We start from the raw sequence: 21,025 nt of genomic DNA, 5'->3' as shown, positions 1-21,025 counted from the left end.
AAGCATAAAATAAAAGGAAATAATCCAACCAAAAAAAGAAAGCAACAAAGGAGAAATATAGAACCAACTGGAAAACAAGGTTTAAAATAGCAATAAATACATATTTATCAATAATTACCTTAAATGTCAATGGACTGAATGCTCCAATCAAAAGACACAGAGTGGCAGACTGCATTAAAAATCAAGAGCCTACAATATGCTGCCTACAAGAGATTCACCTTAGGGCAAATAACACATATAAATTGAAAATGAGGGGATGGAAAAAGGTATTTCATGCAAATGGAAAAGACAGGAAGGCAGGAGTTGCAATACCCATAATAGACGTAATAGACTTTAAAATGAAGGCCATAAAGAAATATGAATAAGGACCCTATTTAATGGTAAAAGGATCAATTCAAGAAGAGACTATTATACTCATCAATATATATGTCCCTAATATAGGAGCACCCAAGTACATACAACAAATACTAGCAGACATAAAAGGACAAATTGATGGGAATACAATAATAGTAGGAGACTTTAGCACCCATTCACATCAATGGACAGATGCTCTAGACAGAAAATTAATAAGACAACAGAGATCCTAAATGAAACAATAGAAAAGTTAGACTTAATTGACATTTTTAGGATATAGCAACCAAAAAAATCAGAATATACATTCCCTTCAGATGCACATGGGACAGTCTCAAGGATTGACCACATACTGGGACACAATACTAACCTCAACAAATTTCAGAGCATAGAAATTATTTCAAGTATCTTCTCTGACCACAATGGCATGAAGCTAGAAATCAACCACAGAAAAGGAATGAAAAAAAAAAAAAACTGACTCCACAGAGACTACACAACATGCTACTAAAAAACTAATGGGTCAACAAGGAAATCAAAAGGGAAATTAAAAAATATCTTGAGACAAATAATGAAAATACAATTTAAAATCTATGGGGGATGCTGCAAAAACAGTTCTTACAGGAAAGTTCATAGGAATACAGGCCTTCCTCAAAGAAGAAGAAAAATCTCAAGTCAACAATTTAACTGACCAGCTAAAAGAATTAGAAAAAGAAGAACGAACAAAACTAAAAGTCAATAGGAGTAAGGAAATCATAGAGGTCAGAGAGGAAGTCAATAAAATAGAGAGTCACAAAATGATAGAAAAAAGTAAACAAAACCAAGAGTTGATTCTTTGAAAGGATAAACAAAATTAACAAACCTCTGGCCAGGCTCACCAAGAAGAGGAGAGAAATAACTCAAATAAACAAAATAAGAAATGAAAAAGGAGAAATTTCAACAGATACTGCTAGAAATACAAAACACCATAAGAGAATACTATGAACAATTATATGCCAACAAATTTGAAAACCCAAAAGAAATGTACAACTTTCTTGAGATATACAGCCTGCCAAAAAATGAATCAAGAAGAATAGATCAATTAAACAGTCCAATCACTAGAAGTGAAATTGAATATATAATTAAAAAACACTCCCTACAAACAAAAGTTAAGGACCAGATGGCTTCACAGGTAAATTCTACCAAAGAAGAACTTATACCCATCATTCTTAAGCTTTTCCAAGATGTTGAATAAGGAACAATCCCAAGGACATTCTATGAAGCCACCATCACCCTAATACCAAAACCAGACAAAGATACTACCAAAAAAGAAAATTATAGGCCAATATCTTTGATGAATATAGACACAAAAATTCACAATAAAATTTTAGAAAACTGAATCCAACAACATATAAAAAGATCATATACCACAACCAAGTGGAATTCATTCTAGGATAAAAAGGATGGCTCAACATATGCAAATTAATCAACATTGCATACCACATTTACAAAAGAAAATTCACATGATGGAGGATGATATAAGAAAAAGAATGTATATATGTATATGTGACTGGGTCACTTTGCTTTACAGTAGAAAACTGAAAGAATACTGTAAACCAACTATAATGGAAAAAAATAAAATCATTTAAAAAATAATAAAATAAAATAAAAATAAATGCAATGATTAAAAAAAAGAAAGTCAAAAACCACATGATAATCTCAAAAGATGCAGGAAAAGCATCTGACAAAATCTAACATCTATTAATGATAAAAAAAACCTCTTAACCAAAGTGAGTATCAAAGAAACATACCTTAACATAATAAAGCCATTTATGACAAACCCACAGCCAATATAATACTCAATGGAGAAATGCTGAAAATATCCCTGCTCAAATGTGGAACAAGACAAGGATGCCCACTCTCACCACTTTTATTCAATATAGTAATTGGAAGTCCTAGCCACAACAATCAGACAAACAAAAGAAATAAAATGTATCCAAATTGGAAGACAAGAGGTAAAATTTTCATACTATATATAGAAAACCCTAAGGACTGCTCATAAAAACTACTGGAACTGATCAATGAATTCAGAAAAGTATCAGGATACAAGATGCAACATTCAAAATCAGTTGCATCTCTGTATACTAACAATGAAATATTAGAAAAGGAATGTAAAAATACAATACCTTTTAAAATCACAGCCAAAAAAATTAAATACTTAGGAATAAACCTGACCAAGGAGGTGAAAAACTTATATGGTGAGAACTATAAAGTATTAATCAAGGAAATTAAAGAGGATTCAAAGAAATGGAAAGATATTCCATGCTCCTGGAATGGAAGAATTAGTATCATTAAAATGGCCATACTACCCAAAGCAATCTACAGAGTCAATGCAATCCCTATCAAATTATTCATGACATTTTTCACAGGGCCAAAACAAACAATCCAAAATTTATATGGAACTATAAAAGGCCCAGAATTGCCAAAACAATCATGAGGAACAAAAACCAAACAGGAAGTATAACTCTCCCTGACTTCAGACAATACTACAAAGCTACAGTAATCAAGAAAGTGTGGTACTGGTACAAAAACAGACATACAGACCAACGGAACAGATAGAGAACCCAGAAATAAAACCAGACACCTATGGTCAATTAATCTTTGACAAAGGAGACAAGAATATAAAATGAGAAAAGGACAATCTCTTCAGCAAATGGTTTTGGGAAAACTGGAGAGCTGCATGTAAATCAATGAAACTAAAATACACCCTCACACCATGCACAAAAGTAAACTCAAAATGGCTTAAAGATTTAAACATAAGACAAGACACCATAAAACTCCTAGAAGAAAACATAGGGGAAGCATTCTCTAACATCAACCATACAAATATTTTCTTAGGTCAGTATCCCAAAGCAACAGAAATAAAAGCAAAAATAAACCAATTGGACCTAATTAATCTTAAAAGCTTTCACACAGCAAAGGAAACCATAAAAAAAAAGACAACCTATGAAATGGGAGAAAACAGTTTCAAAAGATTGCAACCCACAAGGGTTTAATCTCCAAAATATATAAACAGTTCAACTCAACAGCAAAAAAAACCAAAAATCCAGTTGAAAAATGGGCAGACGACCTGAATAGACATTTCTCCAAAGAAAACAAATGGATAGCCAACAGGCACATTAAAAAATGCTCAACATCACTAATTATTAGAGAAATGTAAATCAAAACTACAATGAGGTACCACTTCATACTAGTCAGAATGACCACCATTAGTAAGCCTGCAAATAACAAATGCTGGAGACGGTGTGGAGAAAAGGGAATCCTCCTACACTGTTGGTAGGAATGTAAACTGGTACAACCACTATGGAAAACAGTATGGAGATAGCTCAGAAAACTAAATGTAGAACTACCATATGACCCAGCAATCCCACTCCTAGCCATATATCCAGACAAAATTTTGATTGAAAAAGATAAATGCACCCCCTATGTTCACTGTAGCACTATTCACAATAGCCAAGACATGGAAACTAAATTTCCATCAACAGAAGAATGGATTAAGATGTGGTACATATATACACAATGGAATACTACTCGTCCATAAAAAAGAATGAAATAATGCCAGTTGCAGCAACATGGGTGGAACTAGAGGCTCTAGTACTAAGTGAAGTCAGAAAGAGAAAGACAGATACCATATGATATCACTTGTATCTGGAATCTAATATATGGTACAAATAAACATATCTACAGCAAAGAAACAAACTTATGGACATGAAGAAGTCTTGTGGTTGCCAAGGAGGAGGGAGAGGGAGTGCGATGGACTGGGAGTTTGGAGTTAAGAGATGAAAAGTTTTGCATTTGGGAGTGGGTAAGCAAAGAGATCCTGCTGTACAGCAAAGGGAATTATACAATCACTTTGTGATGGAACATGATGGGGGATAATGTGAGAAAAAGAATGTGTGTGTGTGTGTGTATATATAATATATATAATTGAGTCACTTTGCTGTACAGCAGAAATTGACAGAACACTGTAAATCAACTATAATTTTAAAAAATTTTTTAAAAGAAAAAAAGCCAAGCAGAGGTCAATCAAATCAGAGGAAACCAAGAGAGATGGACCAGACTGACTGTAAAGGACTAGTTCAAGGAAGTGCCACCTCCATCTGTTGCAGTTTGGGCTTGGTGTCATTCTCATCCTCTCCCAGAAACTCATTCATTAGGAACTTCACCTGAGACAGTTCATTCCCTAATTCTCGGGCTCTACTGAAGTCTATTAGTACTTACCAGTCTCACTGGGGCTTAAGAATTACCTTGAAAGTGTGCCTTCTCTGTTTTAACTCCCCAACTAATTTGTACATTCCAGAAAGTACCTTACTTCTCACTGTTTCATCCCACATGCATCTAGAGCAACATTATGAAAGAGAAACTTATTCATTATTGGTTGAAGTAGAAATGGGGTCTTCAACTGATGGGAAGGAAAGAGTAATACAGGAAAACTTCACTCTTCTCCAGTACTAGCCTTTTCTGCATCTTCTCAGTGGACTAAAAACACACACAGACATTTCATTTCTAACTATGTTATACATTTTAGGGGAAAAAATCATTTTCTGCTTGACTCAGGTCCAATTTCCATTGTGATTTTTGCCCTCCAGAAATAAACATCGTGGTCAGGATGTCTGCTCAGCATCCTTCTGGCCCAACAAAAGGGTGGTTTCCAATGAAATGCAAGTGCTCTGGTGAGACTGTGTGGGCCCCAGTGGCTGCAAACTCATGAACCACGGGTTTTTTAACCACTGGCAGGATTTCAAACCACTAAACTGAATGACAAGTCCCTCAAACAGCTGTCACTTAAGATTCCTGGGTTTCCATGAAAGGCCAGCAGTACTTGTAATTACTCCCCTCTAGCACCCTTTCCCTAAACACAGCACACAGCATTGGCAACGATTCTCAATAAAATAACCAATCTGAATATGGGAGGATGAAGCAAGCATCAAACAACTGACAGAAAAAAAACAAAGAAGTCCTCGGTTTTCTTTCTTTTTATTTTTTGTTAAAAAATTTTTAGTTACAAGAAAACCCTAACATCTAAAAACAATTACCGCTCTTAATGCCCCCCTAATCTGAATCTCCTTCCATCTTTCATTGAATTCCAGAACTGAAACTCACAACCCACTGATTTCAAATCTAGTAAATAATCATACTTTAAAATGCGGAGTCATACTTTCTTTCACCTTCACATCTTCCTTTTCTTACTATATCCCCCTAGCTCTCACCTAATCTGATGCACTTTCTGATCCAGTTATTCACTCACGGCACCCTTAGAGTAAGCCTCCACTCCTTCTAATTTCCTCCATGCCCTTTTTCTTATTCACATGGTCCCTCTGATGCCAATACCTAATCTCCCCAATCTGTCTCTCCCTTTCTGTTCTATTGAAGTCCTATTCAATCAGGAACAAAGTCCTAGCTTCTTTATAGGCTCAGGCTTGTTTTTGATTGGTCTTTCCAACACCTACTCTTATATGTACCCAGGCCATCATCCAAGGATACAACAAGGCCAATGGCTACATAGCCATTCTTGAATAATTCATTCAGGGGTTTGTTATAAAAGTTCCTATTTCCTCCCAAACACTGTTCCCAAACCATTTTTCTGTAAATCTCTTTTCTCAAGGGAAATCTTCCATTTCCACCACCTTTTCCTCACCCTCTTTTCCATCAAATACCAGTTTCTAGAATACTCTCATCTCTTTTTGCTATATCTACCACTTACTCATAATTCTCCTTTCTACCCTGCCATCAGTCTTCATTCTTAGGGACTTTAACATACAGACTGATAATGATTCCAATGCCCCACTGCCTAATTTCTAGAAAGATTGGTAAGATTTAGATATGCAGAGATTAAGGAAGGGACTATGTTCCAAGAAGTGAGATCTGTATGAGAAAAGACAAGGAAGTTCAAGTGTGTTTAGTATTTGGTGGAAATGGGAATGCAGGGTTACCTTAGAAATGTTGCAGGTTCAATTCCAGACTACCACAATAAAGCAAATATCACAATAAAACAAGTCACACAAATTTTTCAGTTTCCCATTATTTATGAAAGTTATAGTTACACAATGCTGTAGTCTATCAAGTTTGAAATAGCATTATATCTAAACAAACAATTACATACCTTTAATTTAACTGCTAAAAAATCATCTGAGCCTTCATCAAGTCATCATCTCTTTTTTTGTACAGGGTCTTACCTCAATGTTGATGGCTGCTGACTGATCAAGACGGTGGTAGCTGAAGGTTAAGGTGGCTGTGGCAATTCTTTAAAATGATACAGTAAGTTTGCTGCATGGTAAATTTGTTAAGATGCTGTTTGAAAGCATTTACTCACAACAGAATTTCTTTCAAAACTGGAGTCAATCCTCTCAAACCCTGCCACACTTTATTAACTAAGCTTATGTAATATTCTTTTTTAAATTTTATTTATTTATTTACTGTTATTTCCCCAATACAATTTTTTTCCTACTGTACAGCATGGTGACCCAGTTACACAGACATGTATATTCTTTTTTCTCCCATTATCATGCTCCATCATAAGTGACTAAACATAGTTCCCAGTGCTACACAGCAGGATCTCATTGCTAATCCATTCCAAAAGCAATAGTTTGCATCTATTAACCCCAAGCTCCCAATCCATCCCACTCCCTCCTCCTCCCCCTTGGCAACCACAAGTCTATTCTCCAAGTTCACAATTTTCTTTTCTGTGGAAAGGTTCATTTATCCATATATTAGATTCCAGATAAGTAATATCATATGGTATTTGTCTTTCTCTTTCTGACTTACTTCACTCAGTATGAGAGTCTCTACTTCCAACCATGTTGCTGCAAATGGTATTATTTTGTTCTTTTTTATGGCTGAGTGTACTATTCTAAATTCTTTGTTGTCATTTCAACTACTTCATAGTATCTCAAGACATCTTCTTTACTCATCCATAAGAAGTGACTTCTCATCCACTAGGGTTTCATCATCATGAGATGCAGAAATTCAGTTACCCTTTCAGGCTCCACTTTTAATTCTAGTTCTTTGGCAATTTTCACTATATCTGCAGTCACTTCTTCCACTGAAGTCTTGAACCCTTCCAAGTCACCCGTAAGGGTCAGAATCAACTTCTTTCAAACTCCTATTAATGTCAATATTTTACCTCTTCCCATGAATCATGAATGTTCTTAATGCCATCTGGAATTATGTATCTTTTCCAGGTTTTCATTTTACTTTGCCAAGATCTATCAGAGGAATCACTATCTATGGCAGCTATAACCTTAAAAATGCATTTTTAAGTAATAAGATTTGAAAATTGATTTTTCTTACTGATCCATGGGCTACAAAATGGGTGTTGTGTTGGCAGGCATGAAAACATTAATCTGTTCAGGCATGAAAACATTAATCTGTTGTATATCTCCATCAGATCTCTTAGGTCACCAAATGCATTGTCAATGAGCAATAATGTTTCAAAAGGAATCTTTTTTTCTGAGCAGTAGGTCTCAGAAGTGAGCTTATAATATTTAATAAGCCATTTTGGAAACTGATGGGCTGTCATCTACACACTGTAATTCTATTTATAGAGCATGAGCAGAGTGGATTTAAAATAATTTTTAAGGGCCCTGGGATCTTCAGAATGGTAAATAAGTACTGGCTTCAACTTAAAGTCACCAGCTGCATTATCCCCTAACAAGAAAGTCAGCCTGTCCTTCACAGCTCTGAAGCTAGGCATTGACTTCTCTGTAGCTACGAAAGTCCTACACGGCATCTCATTTCAATATAAAAGTTTTGTCTCCATTGAAAGTCTGTTATTTAGCCACCTTCATGAATGACCTTAGTTAGATCTTCTGGTTAACTTGTTGGAGTTTCTTCATCAGCACTTGCTGCTTCACCTTGTACTTTGATGTTATGGAGACAGCTTCTTTCCTTCAACTTCATGAACCAACCTCTGCTAGCTTCAAGCTTTTTCTTCTGCAGCTTCCTCACCTCTCTGTTTTCAGAGTATTAAAGAGAATTAGGGTCTAGCTCTGGATTAGGCTGTAGCTTAAAGGATATTGTGGATGATTTGATCTTCTATACAAACCACTAAATATTTCTCCATGTCAGTGGTAAAGCTGTTTTGCTTTCTTATCATTCATGTGTGGAGTAGCACCTTTAAGTTTCATGAACTTTTCCTTAGCATTCATAGGTTAGGTAACTGTTTGGTATAAGAGGCCTAGCTTTTGGCATATCTTAGCTTTTGACAGGCGTTTCTCACTAAGCTTAATCATATACAGCTTCTGATTTAAAATTATATGTAGGAGTTCCCGTTGTGGTGCAGTGGTTAACGAATCCGACTAGGAACCACGAGGTTGCGGGTTCGGTCCCTGCCCTTGCTCAGTGGGTTAACGATCTGGCGTTGCCGTGGGCTGTGGTGTAGGTTGCAGACACGGCTCGGATCCTGCGTTGCTGTGGCTCTGGCGTAGGCTGGCAGCTACAGCTCCGATTAGACCCCTAGCCTGGGAACCTCCATATGCCGCGGAAGCGGCCCAAAGAAATAGCAAAAAGACCAAAAAATAATAATAATAATAAAATAAAATAAAATTATATGCAATTCTTCATTTTACTTTAACTTAGATGCCGTTGCAAGGATATTCATTGGCCTAATTTTGACATTTTTTATGTCTCGGAATGAGGGGCAGAGGAGAGGATGAGAGATGGGGGAAGTGCTCATCAGTGGAGCAGTCAGAAAACACATATTGATTAAGTTTGCCACCTTATATAGACACAGTTCATGGCACCCCAAAACAATTACAACAGTAACATCAAAGATCACTAATCACAGATCACCATAACAAATAATATTAATGAAGAAATTTGAAATACTACAAAAATTATCAAACTACTGCACAGAGGCATGAAGTAAGCAAATGCTGTTGGGAAAATGGCACCAACAGACTTGCTCAACAGTATTGCCACAAACTTTCAACTTGTAAAAAATGCAGTATCTGTGCAGAGCGATCAAGCAGAGTACAGTGAAATAGGTATGCCTATAATACAGTTTTCCTAAATGATACAGAAGACAGGGAAGTGGAGGGAGATAAGAGTCAAAGAGAAACTGATCAGCTCTTCATATTTATATGCACCTTCATTAAGGCAGAGGCACCTCTGAGTCCATTTTTAATTCCCTACATTATCTAGTAAGATCTTCAAGAAGTGTTTTCTAAGTGAAACCCAATCATCTGTTGTCCAGCAAAAAAGTACTGTGAAGCAGAAATTTTCGACAAGACCTTTTTTTTTAAAGTTATCCCCAACTTGCATGACACCCTGTGCTTCTAATAGAAAGTTAATTAGACAAAACATTCTCTACAAGACTCATTTTTAAGATTAGAGAGTGTGCCCACTGGTCCACTCTTTAGTTAGAAGTTACTAAACTTTCAAAGACTTTTACTTCTCATAACTCAGGGTCTTCACTTTGCGTATTATCTAAATCCAAAATAAGCTACTTCTTACTATTCACAAATATGGTCTATGCCCATTTGAATTTCTCACCAATCAAGATGCTTTGCTTCAAACTGTGTTCTATTTTGTTCTTACATCACTACTGAACTTTGAAATTCCCCATGATCAAATCATTAATAATTACTCCTTAAAATTTTCTCATAACTTTCTCATCTACGTCACCAAAATGTTCCAATGTTTTACTCATGAAGATAAAATGCTTCCTCTTAATATTCCATACAAAACCAATAATTTGTTTTTCCATTATATTTATTGCTGACATAACACAAATGCCTCTCTGAAGACCACAGCTTAGTCAAATTACAGAAGTTTCCATCTCAAATAGGTTGCCCAGTGGTCACCCATAATTTAAAGGTAAATCATCTCAACAGTGAAAGGAATCTCACTTCTCTTTTAGATATCAGTTGGGTAAATCTATTCTGGAATAATCTCTGTGTCGAAGTCACAGAATCTGACAGACTCCTTCTGGGAGATAATGTGGTAAGTACAGTAGAAACAGTCTTGGACAAGGACCCAAAATACATGGCTTTTAGTTAAGTTGATACACATGGTTTCACAAATAAAAATGCTCTAAGGGTACCACAGAGCAGAAATCTGAAATCATGACTCTGCTAGAAAATTAAGAACACATGATTGCTGTAGCTCTCATTCCAGCATTCATATTTACTACCTCTGAGATTTTGCACAATTTATGTCACCATTCCCCTATCTTATCTGTACAGTGGAAATCATATCTACCTTAGGACCCAGAGCACCTGTTATCCTAACACAGGAAATGAGGGTTTCCTCTCATTCCTCTTTGTGACTGTCCTAGCTCACACTGGCAAAAATTGGACTACTCCACTCCCTACCTCTCAAAGTAACATATAAATACTGTCTTAGACTAGCTTTGCACTCTTGGATCTCTCTTTGGCTCTCCCCCGACCCCTCCTTTCTTTCTTTGCCACTTTTTCTTCTTCATTTGCTCCCTTGTCAATCTTCTTCTGAAGGATGAGCTGAACATCAGCTGGGCCTTTCTCATTCATAAGCACATGGCAATGGAAAATATCACCAGTGTTCTATTTTTCTTGCTAAAAGACTTAACTTTTTACTAGTTCGCTCAAAGAAAAGCAACAAATTAACCCAGGCTAGACTCATGTTTTCTGTCTACAATGTTCCCATAAAATTCACAGTCTGCATGGTTTTCTTTAATGCCTCATCCAAAACTTTCCCATTCTGAAATACTATCTAGTTATTTCCTTTGTGTAAGTTCCCAAGTTAAAACTACAACCTGCATTTCTATGGACAAAATTAATATTACTTTAAAATTTTTGAGCATCAAGTCATCTTCCACAAGGCAAGGATTATTTATAGTTAGTCTATACAGGCTTTGAAAGCCTGTTTTAGTAAGTGAACTGTTGTTACTGGGCATTTATTTACTTAAGACATTTTTGCCATTATAAATGTCTCAAAAATAAGATACAAACATTGGACACAGTAAAACTGTACTTATCTTCTCACGTGATCCTAGGTTCTCTGATTTCCTTTCTTTGTGCTCACTACACTGGGAAATTAATATGATCACATCTCTTGAACCACTGGTGGAAGTACACAATGGCTTTCAAATATTAGTTTAAAGATCAGCCTTAAATTAAAATTATTAGTAATTTTTATTATTCACTGTCTCTCTTAAATATCACATCTTGAATATGAAGAAATTTCTTTCTCCATAAGTTATCACTTCTTACATTCTCTATGACCTTGAATGACATTATCAACCTCTTAATCCCACCAGCTCAAAGATTACAGTGGATACTACTTCAATCTTTAATCTTCTTAGTCAAGAAGGGAGCCATTCCTGGAATTAAGATCAGGTTATAAAACCCACCCTATCACCCCTAGAATAAATTCCTTACCATGGAGTACAAAGTCCAAGATCCGAAGTGATATGGGTTCTGCATGTTTCTCTGGCCTCATCTCCTTACCATTCATTACTGTAACCCCAGTGACACTATCCTCCTTTCCTTTCCCATACTATGGATGGCTATCTCCTTGTTATGCAAGCCTCAGCCAAAATGTCACCTTCTAAAAGAGAATTTCTCTGCCATTTGACCTCTTGCCAACCTGTGGTTTCATCAGCTGCTTCTATTTTTGTCAGAAAACTCATTTTGTTTACTTGTTGACTGTCTTCCCCAAAGGCGCACTCGCCACACATACACACATACACAAACACACACATTTGAATGCAGTCCACAAGAGTGAGAGGTTGTTTTATCCTCAGTTGTTTTCTAAGTACCCACTAAACCTAATGGAGAAAACCCCAGGTCACATTATTTCCTCCCAGGATACTCTGTACTTTGTCTTTACATTCTCTCACCACACAGCATTCTATCAGGTTCTGTCTACCACCACAGACTGTAAGTTCAAAGAGAATATGAAATCCCTCTGTCCCATTGACCACTACTTCTCCACAACCCAGAATCAGATTTGACATAACAGGCACTCAATAAATATTTGGGGGAGGGAGGGAAGAAAGGAAAGGAGAGAAGGAGGGAGAGAAAGAGGGAAAGAAGGAGGGAGGGAAGGAAGGAGAGGAGAGAAGGAGAGAAGGAAAGAAGGAAAGGAAGGAAGAAAATAGTCACCTAAGACATAGAAATACCTGCCAATGAAGTATATAAGTCTCTCCCGTATGTTTAACAATACAGTCAGATGTCATTTTTATTTTCCTAGTTGAGTAAGGTGCTTTCTAATTATATTGACCACCTCAGGAAAGTCTTTGAGTCCTTCCATACCCACATATTACTTACACATAAGGTATCCTGATGCCGTGTCCTCAATGTTTGGACAGAAAATGCACAGCTGACCCAGAGGTTGCCATTTGGAGACTGGCTAACAGATGGTGAGATAATCTCAGTGAGAACTCAGCCCATTGCGGGGACTAGGAAAGCATTCTATAATAGATGGTGATTAACTGATCTCTCTCCCTTTGGGGGAGAGATTTGAATTTAGTGTTTAAAAAAAGAGGGTCAGAGAGTAATGTCAGGAGTAGTAGATGCAGAAATAGCAAGTAATGTCCACCTAATGATGACATGTGGAATAGGTTTCTGGGGTTTGTAAGCCTCAGGGTGACAGAAGTATTAAGAACAGTATCCTAAAATATTTGTCTCCTTGAGGACTAAATGTTTGGTGGTTGAAATTGTCTCTTGCTTCCTTATTTCCCAGAGTACCATTACAATAAACTCCATTAAGTAAGGTAATCTGAGCTTGTCTCTTTCTCTTAGAAGTTAAAAGAACCTAAAAGATAAGGATTTCCTCAAGCAAGTAATGGAATAAAACATAAGAATCAAGACCAAAAAGTCAGGGAAAAAAAAAAAGCAGAGATATGGACTAAGTCTTTAGGCTATCAAGAACAAACCTCTAGTGAAAAGAACTGGTGGACAAACAACTTATAGTATTTTGAGTTATTCAGAGTTATCTCTATAAGTTCTACCTGCTTGTTTGGCTATTTTTAATACTCACTTGAAGACTAAATCTTCTTTTTAAAGAGTTCTTTAAAATTTTGTTTGATGAGGTATGAGTTTACACCAGTCAGAACAGCCATCATTAAAAAGTCCACAAAAAAAAAAAAAAAACAGGAGTTCCCATTGTGGCTCAGCAGTAACGAATCCGACAAGTAACCATGAGGATGCGAGTTCAATCCCTGACCCCACTCAGTGGATTAAGGATCTGGCATTGCTGTGAGCTGTGGTGTAGGTTGCAGATGCTGCTCAGATGCTGCATTGCTGTGACTGTGACAGAGGCGGGCAGCTGCAGCTCCAATTTGACCCCTAGCCTGGGAACTTCCCATATGCCATACAGGTGGCCCTTAAAAAAAAAAAAAAGCTACAAAAAACAAATGCTGGAGAGGATCTGGAGAAAAGGGGCCCGTTCTCTACTGTTAGTGGGAATGTCAATTGGTGCAACCACTATGGAAAATAGTATGGAGGTTCCTTAAAACAACTAAAAATAGAGTTTCCATACAATCCAGCCATCCCATTTCTGGACCTATATCCAGAGAAAACTCAGTTCAAAAAGATATATGTACCCCAATATTCATAGTACCACTATTTATAATAGCAAAGACATGGAAGCGATCTAAATACCCATCAACAGAGGAATGGATAAAGAAGATGTGATACACATGTACAATGGATTATTACTTGGCCATAAAAAAGAATAAAATCATGACATTGGCAGCAACGTGGATGGACATAGAGATTATTATACTAAGTGAAGTAAGTCAGAGAGATAAATACCATATGATATCACTTACATGCAGAACTAAGATATGACACAAATGAACTTATTTATGAAACAGAAACAGACTCACAGATATAGAAAACAAAATTACAGTTACCAAAGGGAAAAGTGAGTAGAGCAGGGATAACATAGTAGTTTAGGATTAACAGATACAAACATGATACAACATGATGATCTGATACACATATGCAGAGTGAAATGATGACTACAACCAAGCTAATTAACATATCATCTCTTCACATACTTACTACTTTTGTGTGTGATAAGTGAACCTGAAATCTACTCTCTTAGTATATTTTTAGTGTTCAGTAGGGTATCATTAAGTATAGTCATCATGCCTGCACATTAGATCTCTAGACTTGTTCAACCTATGTAACTGCAAAATTATACCCTTTAACCAACCTCTCGGCCATTTCTGCTCTCATTCACACACACACACACACATAGCACCTGATAATGCTATTTCTACTCTCTGCTTTTATAAGTTTAATTTTTTAGATTCCACATGTAACCAAGATCATATAGTCTGTGTCTTTCTCTGATTTATTTCACTTAACATAATGTCCTCCAAGCTCATTCACATTCATCTCTCATTTTATTAGACTCCTCACCAGTATCTAACACTTTCTTCCCAAAACATTATTGCTTTTGATTTGCATTTCTCTAATAATTAGTGATGATGAGCATTTTTTCACGTGCCTGGTGGCCATCCATATATACTCTTTGGAACAATGTCTATTTAGGTCTTCTACCCATTTTTTTAATTGGATTTTTTGTGTTTTTGTTGTTGAGTTGTATGAGTTATTTATATATTCTGGAGATTAAGCCCTTGTTGATTGCATCATTTGCAACTGTCTTCTCCCATTCTTTAGGTTGTCTTTTCATTTTATGATTTCCTTTGCTGTGCAAAAGCTTGTAAGTTTGTTTAGGTCCCATTTATTTATTTCTGTTTTTATTTCTATTACCTTGGGAGACTGACCTAAGAAAACATTTGTATGGTTTATGTCAAGAATGTTTCACCAACGTTCTCTTCCAGGAATTTTATGGTGGAAAATCAAAACTACAATGAGATACCACCTCACACCAATCACAATGGCTATCATTGGAGTTCCTGTTCTGGCTCAGTGGTCAACAAATCTGACTAGGAACCATGAGGTTGTGGGTTTGATCCCTGGCCTCGCTCAGTGGGTTAAGGATCCGGTGTTCCCCTGAGCTGTGGTGTAGGTCTCAGACGCAGCTCAGATACTGAGTTGCTGTGGCTCTGGTGCAGGCTGACAGCTACAGCTCCAATTAGACCCCTAGCCTGGGAAGCTCCATATGCCATGGGTGCAGCCCTATAGAAGACAAAAAGACAAAAAGACCAAAAAAAAAAAAAGAATGACTATCATTAATAAGTCTACAAATTACAAAAGCTGGAGAGGGTGTAGAGAAAAGGGAACTCTCCTATACTATTGGTGGGAATGTAAATAAATTGGTACAACCATTATAGAAAACAGTATGCAGGGTCCTCATAAAACTAAATACATAGCTACCATATGGGAGTTCCCGTCGTGGCTCAGCAAAAATGAATCTGACTAGCATCCATGAGGATGAAGGTTCAACCCCTGGCCTCACTCAGTGGGTTAAGGATCCAGCATTGCCGTGAGCTGTGGTATAGGTTGCAGATGTGGCTGGGATCCCGAGTTGCTGTGGCTGTGGTGTAAGCCGGCAACTACAGCTCTGATTCAACTCCTATCCTGGGAACCTATGTGCTGCAGGTGTGGCTCTAAAAATACAAAAAAGACAGAAAAAAAAAGAACTACTATATGATTTAGCAATCCAACTCCTGGGCACATATCCAAAGAAAACTATAATTCAAAAAGACTTATGCATCCCTGTGTTCAACTCAGCACTATTCACAATAGCCAACACATGGAAACAACCTAAATGTCCAGCGACAGAAAAATGGATTAAGAAGATGTAATACATATATATACAATGGAATACTACTCAGCCATAAAAAATGCCATTTCCAGCAACATGGATGCAACCAGAGATTCTCATACCAAGTGAAGTAAATCAGAAAGATAAATACCATATGATATCACTTACCTGTGAAATCTAAAATATGACACAAATGAACCTATCTACAAAACAGAAACAGGGAGTTCCCATTGTGGCTCAGCATGTTAAGAACCCAACTAGTATCCATGAGAATGTGGTTCAATCCCTGGCCTTGCTCAGCGGGTTAAAGGATCCAGCATTGCTACAAGCTGTAGCATAGGTCATGGATTCGGCTCAGATCTAGTTTCTGTGGCTGTGGCATAGGCTACCAACTGCAGCTCCGATTTGCCCCTAGCTTGGGAACCTCCACATGCCTCAGTTGTGGCCCTAAAAAGACAGAAAGGAAGGTAGTAAGGAAGGGAGGGAAGAAGGGAGGGAGGAACAGACTCATAGACATACAGAACAGACTTGTGGTTGCCAAAGGGGAGGGAAGAAGGAGTGGGAAAGACTTGAAGTTTGGGGTTGGTAGAGGCTAACTAGCACATTTAGAATGGATAAGCAATGAAGTCCTGCTGTACAGCACAGGGAACTATATTCAATCTCTTGGGACAAACCATGATGGAAGATAATATAACAAAAGGAATATGTATATACGTGTGTGTGTATATGTATATATGTGTGTGTGTATATGTGTGTGTATATACATGTCTGTATGTATGTACATGTGTATATATGTGTGTGTATGTATATATGTATGTGTGTGTGTATATATCTGACTAGGTCACTTTGCTATACAGCAGAATTGGCAAACACTGTAAATAAACTATACTTTAATTTTTAAAAAGCTCTTACTTTGCCTTACTTAATATGACAGGCTCCTAGTATGTCCCCTACCTCTCTGCTCACATTCCATTTTACTTGCTTTTAACGTTTCATCAACTTCCTAATCAGCCTTTAAATGTTCTAGTTTCCAGGTCCTTCCCTCGCTAGACATTCTTCTTTCTCTGGAGCATACAACCTGGGGTCTCAATTATCTCTCATTTTTCTAACATTGTCCAAATATATTTCTATATTCAGCTAGACCACTCTCTGAACTCCTGACCATAGAACTGCTTTCTTGACATCTTTGTCTGAAGATCTCAAAGGTCCTCAGATACAACACATCCAAACTCATGATCTTCTCCTTGAAACTAGTCCTTTTCCAGTGACCTGATGTCAGTGAATGGCACCGCCATTTATCCAACTGCTTAAACCAAAAACCAAAACATTAAATACGACTCCTACTCTCCAACATCCTCTGCATCCAATATATACCTAGATGTGTTAATTTTTTTAATGTTCTAAATATCTCCTGCATACACCCACTTCCTCCATCACCACTTAATTCCAAGCTGCCCTTATCGCTCACGCGGATCCCTCCAATAACTTCCTAATTGGTCTTTCTATATCCACTGGGATCCATTCTCCCGCAAGCCACCAGAGTGGGCTTTTCCAAATGTAAATCTCATCATATCAACTCCAGCTGAACACATTACTACAGTTTCACAATTTTCGCTGGATGAAGATCAACATCTATATGACAGCTTCTACATCCATGCCTAACCTAGCCTTCTGCTATGGCTATAGCCTCACCACATATCCCTCTTTCCATCAGTTGTCATATTCTTCCTTAAGTTCCTCAAATAAGCCATGCGCCTTTCCACCTCAAAGCCTCTGCATTATACTGTCTGTTTTGCCTAAGATGCTCTTCTCTCTGTCCTTCTTATTCTTCATATTCTTTGAAGCTTAGTTCAAATTTCACCCAGGGAATTCTTTTCTAACTATTAGATGGGGAAATTGTCCTGTTATACAATCCCATAGGACTCAGTATTTTTTGAGCAGATGATAGCAGCATTCAGAATGGAATAAAAACATAGGAAAAATCACAACTCTGATGGCTCTGTATAAAGAGTTACCATAACTGCCCAGACTTTTAGGAAAAAGAGAAGGACTTTTTATCTTGTTTAAAGTCTTGTTTTCAACCTCAATTATAAGCAACTAAACCAATATTTAATCAATATGTTGTACTAATTAATAAACTTAACAGGTGAGTATTTCTTGGAAGAGTGACATAAAAAGAAATTGCCACATGAATTCTTCCTAACCAAAAGGACTTTGCCCAGAAGAAAGTTAAAGAAAAAAAAGAAATGTAGAGTCAATAGAAAAGAAATATAGAGCAGCAAAAAAAATGCCATCTACTGCAAACTTTGTTCAGCCTTGCCCAAGTCAACCAATGCCCACCTTATAGCTGAAATTTGTCATCAAAATACTTCATCAAACACACCACCATCCCAAGCTCACATTTTAATCCTCCTTTCTATTTCAGTCTTTTAAAAGCCTCAAGATCCTTAAAGAATTCATCTGTCTCCAGTTCATTTTGGTCATCCACACCCTTTTCCCCCTTCCTCATTAACCTTGCACCTTACCTCACCCAAAATTCCAGTTACATGCCCATTTCAGACATGAGGCATTGGTGGGAGGAAAAAAAAATTAGTCTTTATCATTTAAGCCAAATAGCAAAGTCCCATAAATCTATCCCACCCCAGGCCACCACTGGCCTTTCAGAGGCTGTTTACATATGCATTATGGTAACTGCTGCCAGGACACAGGGTGTGTGTGACCCACCCCCATGCCTGTTCCCAGACTCACTACAAGATATTTGGAAGGTTTTCCCTGCATCTGCTAAAACCAAATTGGAAATATCCCTGTCTATGACTTCTTTCACCTGCATGCTTTGCTTACTTATCTTTCTCTCAATACTTTTTTAAACCATTTTTTTACTGAAGTATAGTTGATTTACAATTTTGTGTTAGTTTCAGGTATACAGTAAAGTGATACATAGATACAGATAGATATAGATACACACACACACATTCTCTTTCTCTCAGTATCTCTGTCTCTCTCTCTCTCTCCCCCTCTCTTTCTCTGTCTCTCTCTCTCTCTCTCTCTCTCAGATTCTTTTCCATTATAGGAGAAGGACAAATCAGGGCCTGCCAGCTCGGGGACCAGTGCTCCCAGCTTCAAAGCAAACCAACTTTCAGCCAGACCATAGCGCCACTCAACCTGTGCCAGAATCCACAGGACACTACCCAAACCAGATAGCATTGTCACATGAGTGATGTGGAGGTGCAAGAAACCTATAATAACTTCTTCAAGGAAGTGTTCACAGAACTTTAGGAGAAATACAGGGATATTGAAGAGATGAATGTGTGTGACAACCTGGGGGAATCACCTCTTTGACAGTGTTTATGTCGAGTTTTGGTACAAGGAGGATGCAGAGCAAGCAGTGGCTGAACTCAGTAACTGCTGGTTCAACATGCAGGCTGCACATGCCAAGTTGTCTCCCATCACTAACTTCCGGGAGTCATACTGCCCACAATATGAGATGGAGAATGTATCCACAGTGGTTTCTGCAACTTCTTAGACCTGTGACCCATCTCCTGCAACTTCTAGTGGCAGCTTGATGGACGGGGACCCAGGTGCAGCTGAACCCCAAGATCCTATACCAGCCATCATCCTCAAGAAAGAAATGGACAATGGTCCCCAGACAACTGGCATGACTATTTCTGGGACCCTGACCCCCTCGCCCTCCATCCCTGGCAGGCACAGATGTTCCTGGCCAGGACCTCTCTTCAAAGCTCCCTCAACTCTCCAGCAACATCTTCTCCAGGCTCTGGATCTTCGTGATGCAATATTTGCAACACAGGGACCTTTTCTTACCGCCCCTTCCCTAATAAAGTTCTGCGCTGAAGTTTAAAAAAAAAAAAAAAAGTCCATACTTCTATTACCTCAATTCAAATCACTTGCTGAGAGATTAAACCATGGGCAGAATAAGAGTAGCTAGAAAAGCAGTTCATGCCATTGATATAACGAGATATTACCCCTCCTAAAAAAATCCACTAGTCTTTTTAAAAATTAATTGATCCATTCACAAAAGCAATAGGACAGAATCAATGAGAGAAGCTGTAAAATATATAAAATAATAAGGTAAATACATTTTTTTTTCTTTTTAGGGCCATACCTGCAGCATATTGAAGTTTCTGTGCTAGGAGTCAAATCAGAGCTGCAGCTGCACCACAGCCACAGAAACACAAGGATCTGAGCCACATCTGCAACCTACACTGCAACTAAGGCAACGCCAGATCCTTAACCCACCAAAAGAGGCCAGGGATCAAACCCACATCCTCATGGACACCAGTGAGGTTCTTAACCCGCTTAGCCACAAAGGGAACTCCTATGTATTTTTTTCTTAGTGGTTAATCTTTATATGTAAATGTAAAAATTTTGGGAGTAAAATACTTCTAAAATGAAGAGAAGAAAAATTAGTATATTTCTGATGATGTCAACCTTATATCCTCATATTGCTACAGCATTTTATTGACTATATCATGTTGTTCATGTGGTATGATTTAATGTAGAGATAAAGCATTGTCTACTCAAACACAGCCCCCTCTGCCATCACCAAGTGAAATAAAATCCAATATTCCAACATAGGAAATTAATTTCTTTAGCTCAAAATGATTGCATTTTTAAGAGATCCCTATTAAAATTATTCCACTTGCATATCGCTTTATTTGCATAAAATAATTGTATTTAACAAGGCATCTGCTTTAACGCACTGTGTGGGGCCCGGGATCAAACTTGCATCCCAGCATTCCAGAGATGCTACTGATCCCATTGCGCTATAGCAGGAATTCTGGAAACTTTATTTTGCACAGAATAAATAGCACACTCAGAAGCATACAGGCAAGAATAAGGAACATACAACTAGTTGGTTAAAGCTGGAACCAAGGAACTACCCAAAACAGGAAAATTGCCCAGAATAAGACTGGAAAAGTGAGCAAGTATTTTATCCTTAACAGCTAGTTGCCTAGAC

At 37.6% G+C, this 21,025-nt stretch overlaps 1 long non-coding RNA gene and 1 pseudogene across 7 annotated transcripts in view; one reads left to right on the top strand and one right to left on the bottom strand.

Annotated features, from left to right (window-relative positions):
* Nucleotides 1-21,025, bottom strand: part of LOC102161640 (uncharacterized) — a 729,975-nt gene that overhangs the window by 660,157 nt on the left and 48,793 nt on the right. The window lies entirely within an intron of this gene.
* Nucleotides 942-19,836, top strand: LOC110257340 (splicing factor U2AF 26 kDa subunit pseudogene; annotated as a pseudogene).

Source organism: Sus scrofa, chromosome 16 (assembly GCF_054392235.1).
Source record: "Sus scrofa isolate SSC_HxYL_T2T_F1_AM1 chromosome 16, Sscrofa_HxYL_maternal_Yorkshire_Landrace_v2.0, whole genome shotgun sequence".
NCBI lineage: Eukaryota > Metazoa > Chordata > Mammalia > Artiodactyla > Suidae > Sus > Sus scrofa.
The sequence above is the reverse complement of the archived record's forward strand: the minus strand, read 5'-3'. Positions and strand labels throughout refer to the sequence as shown.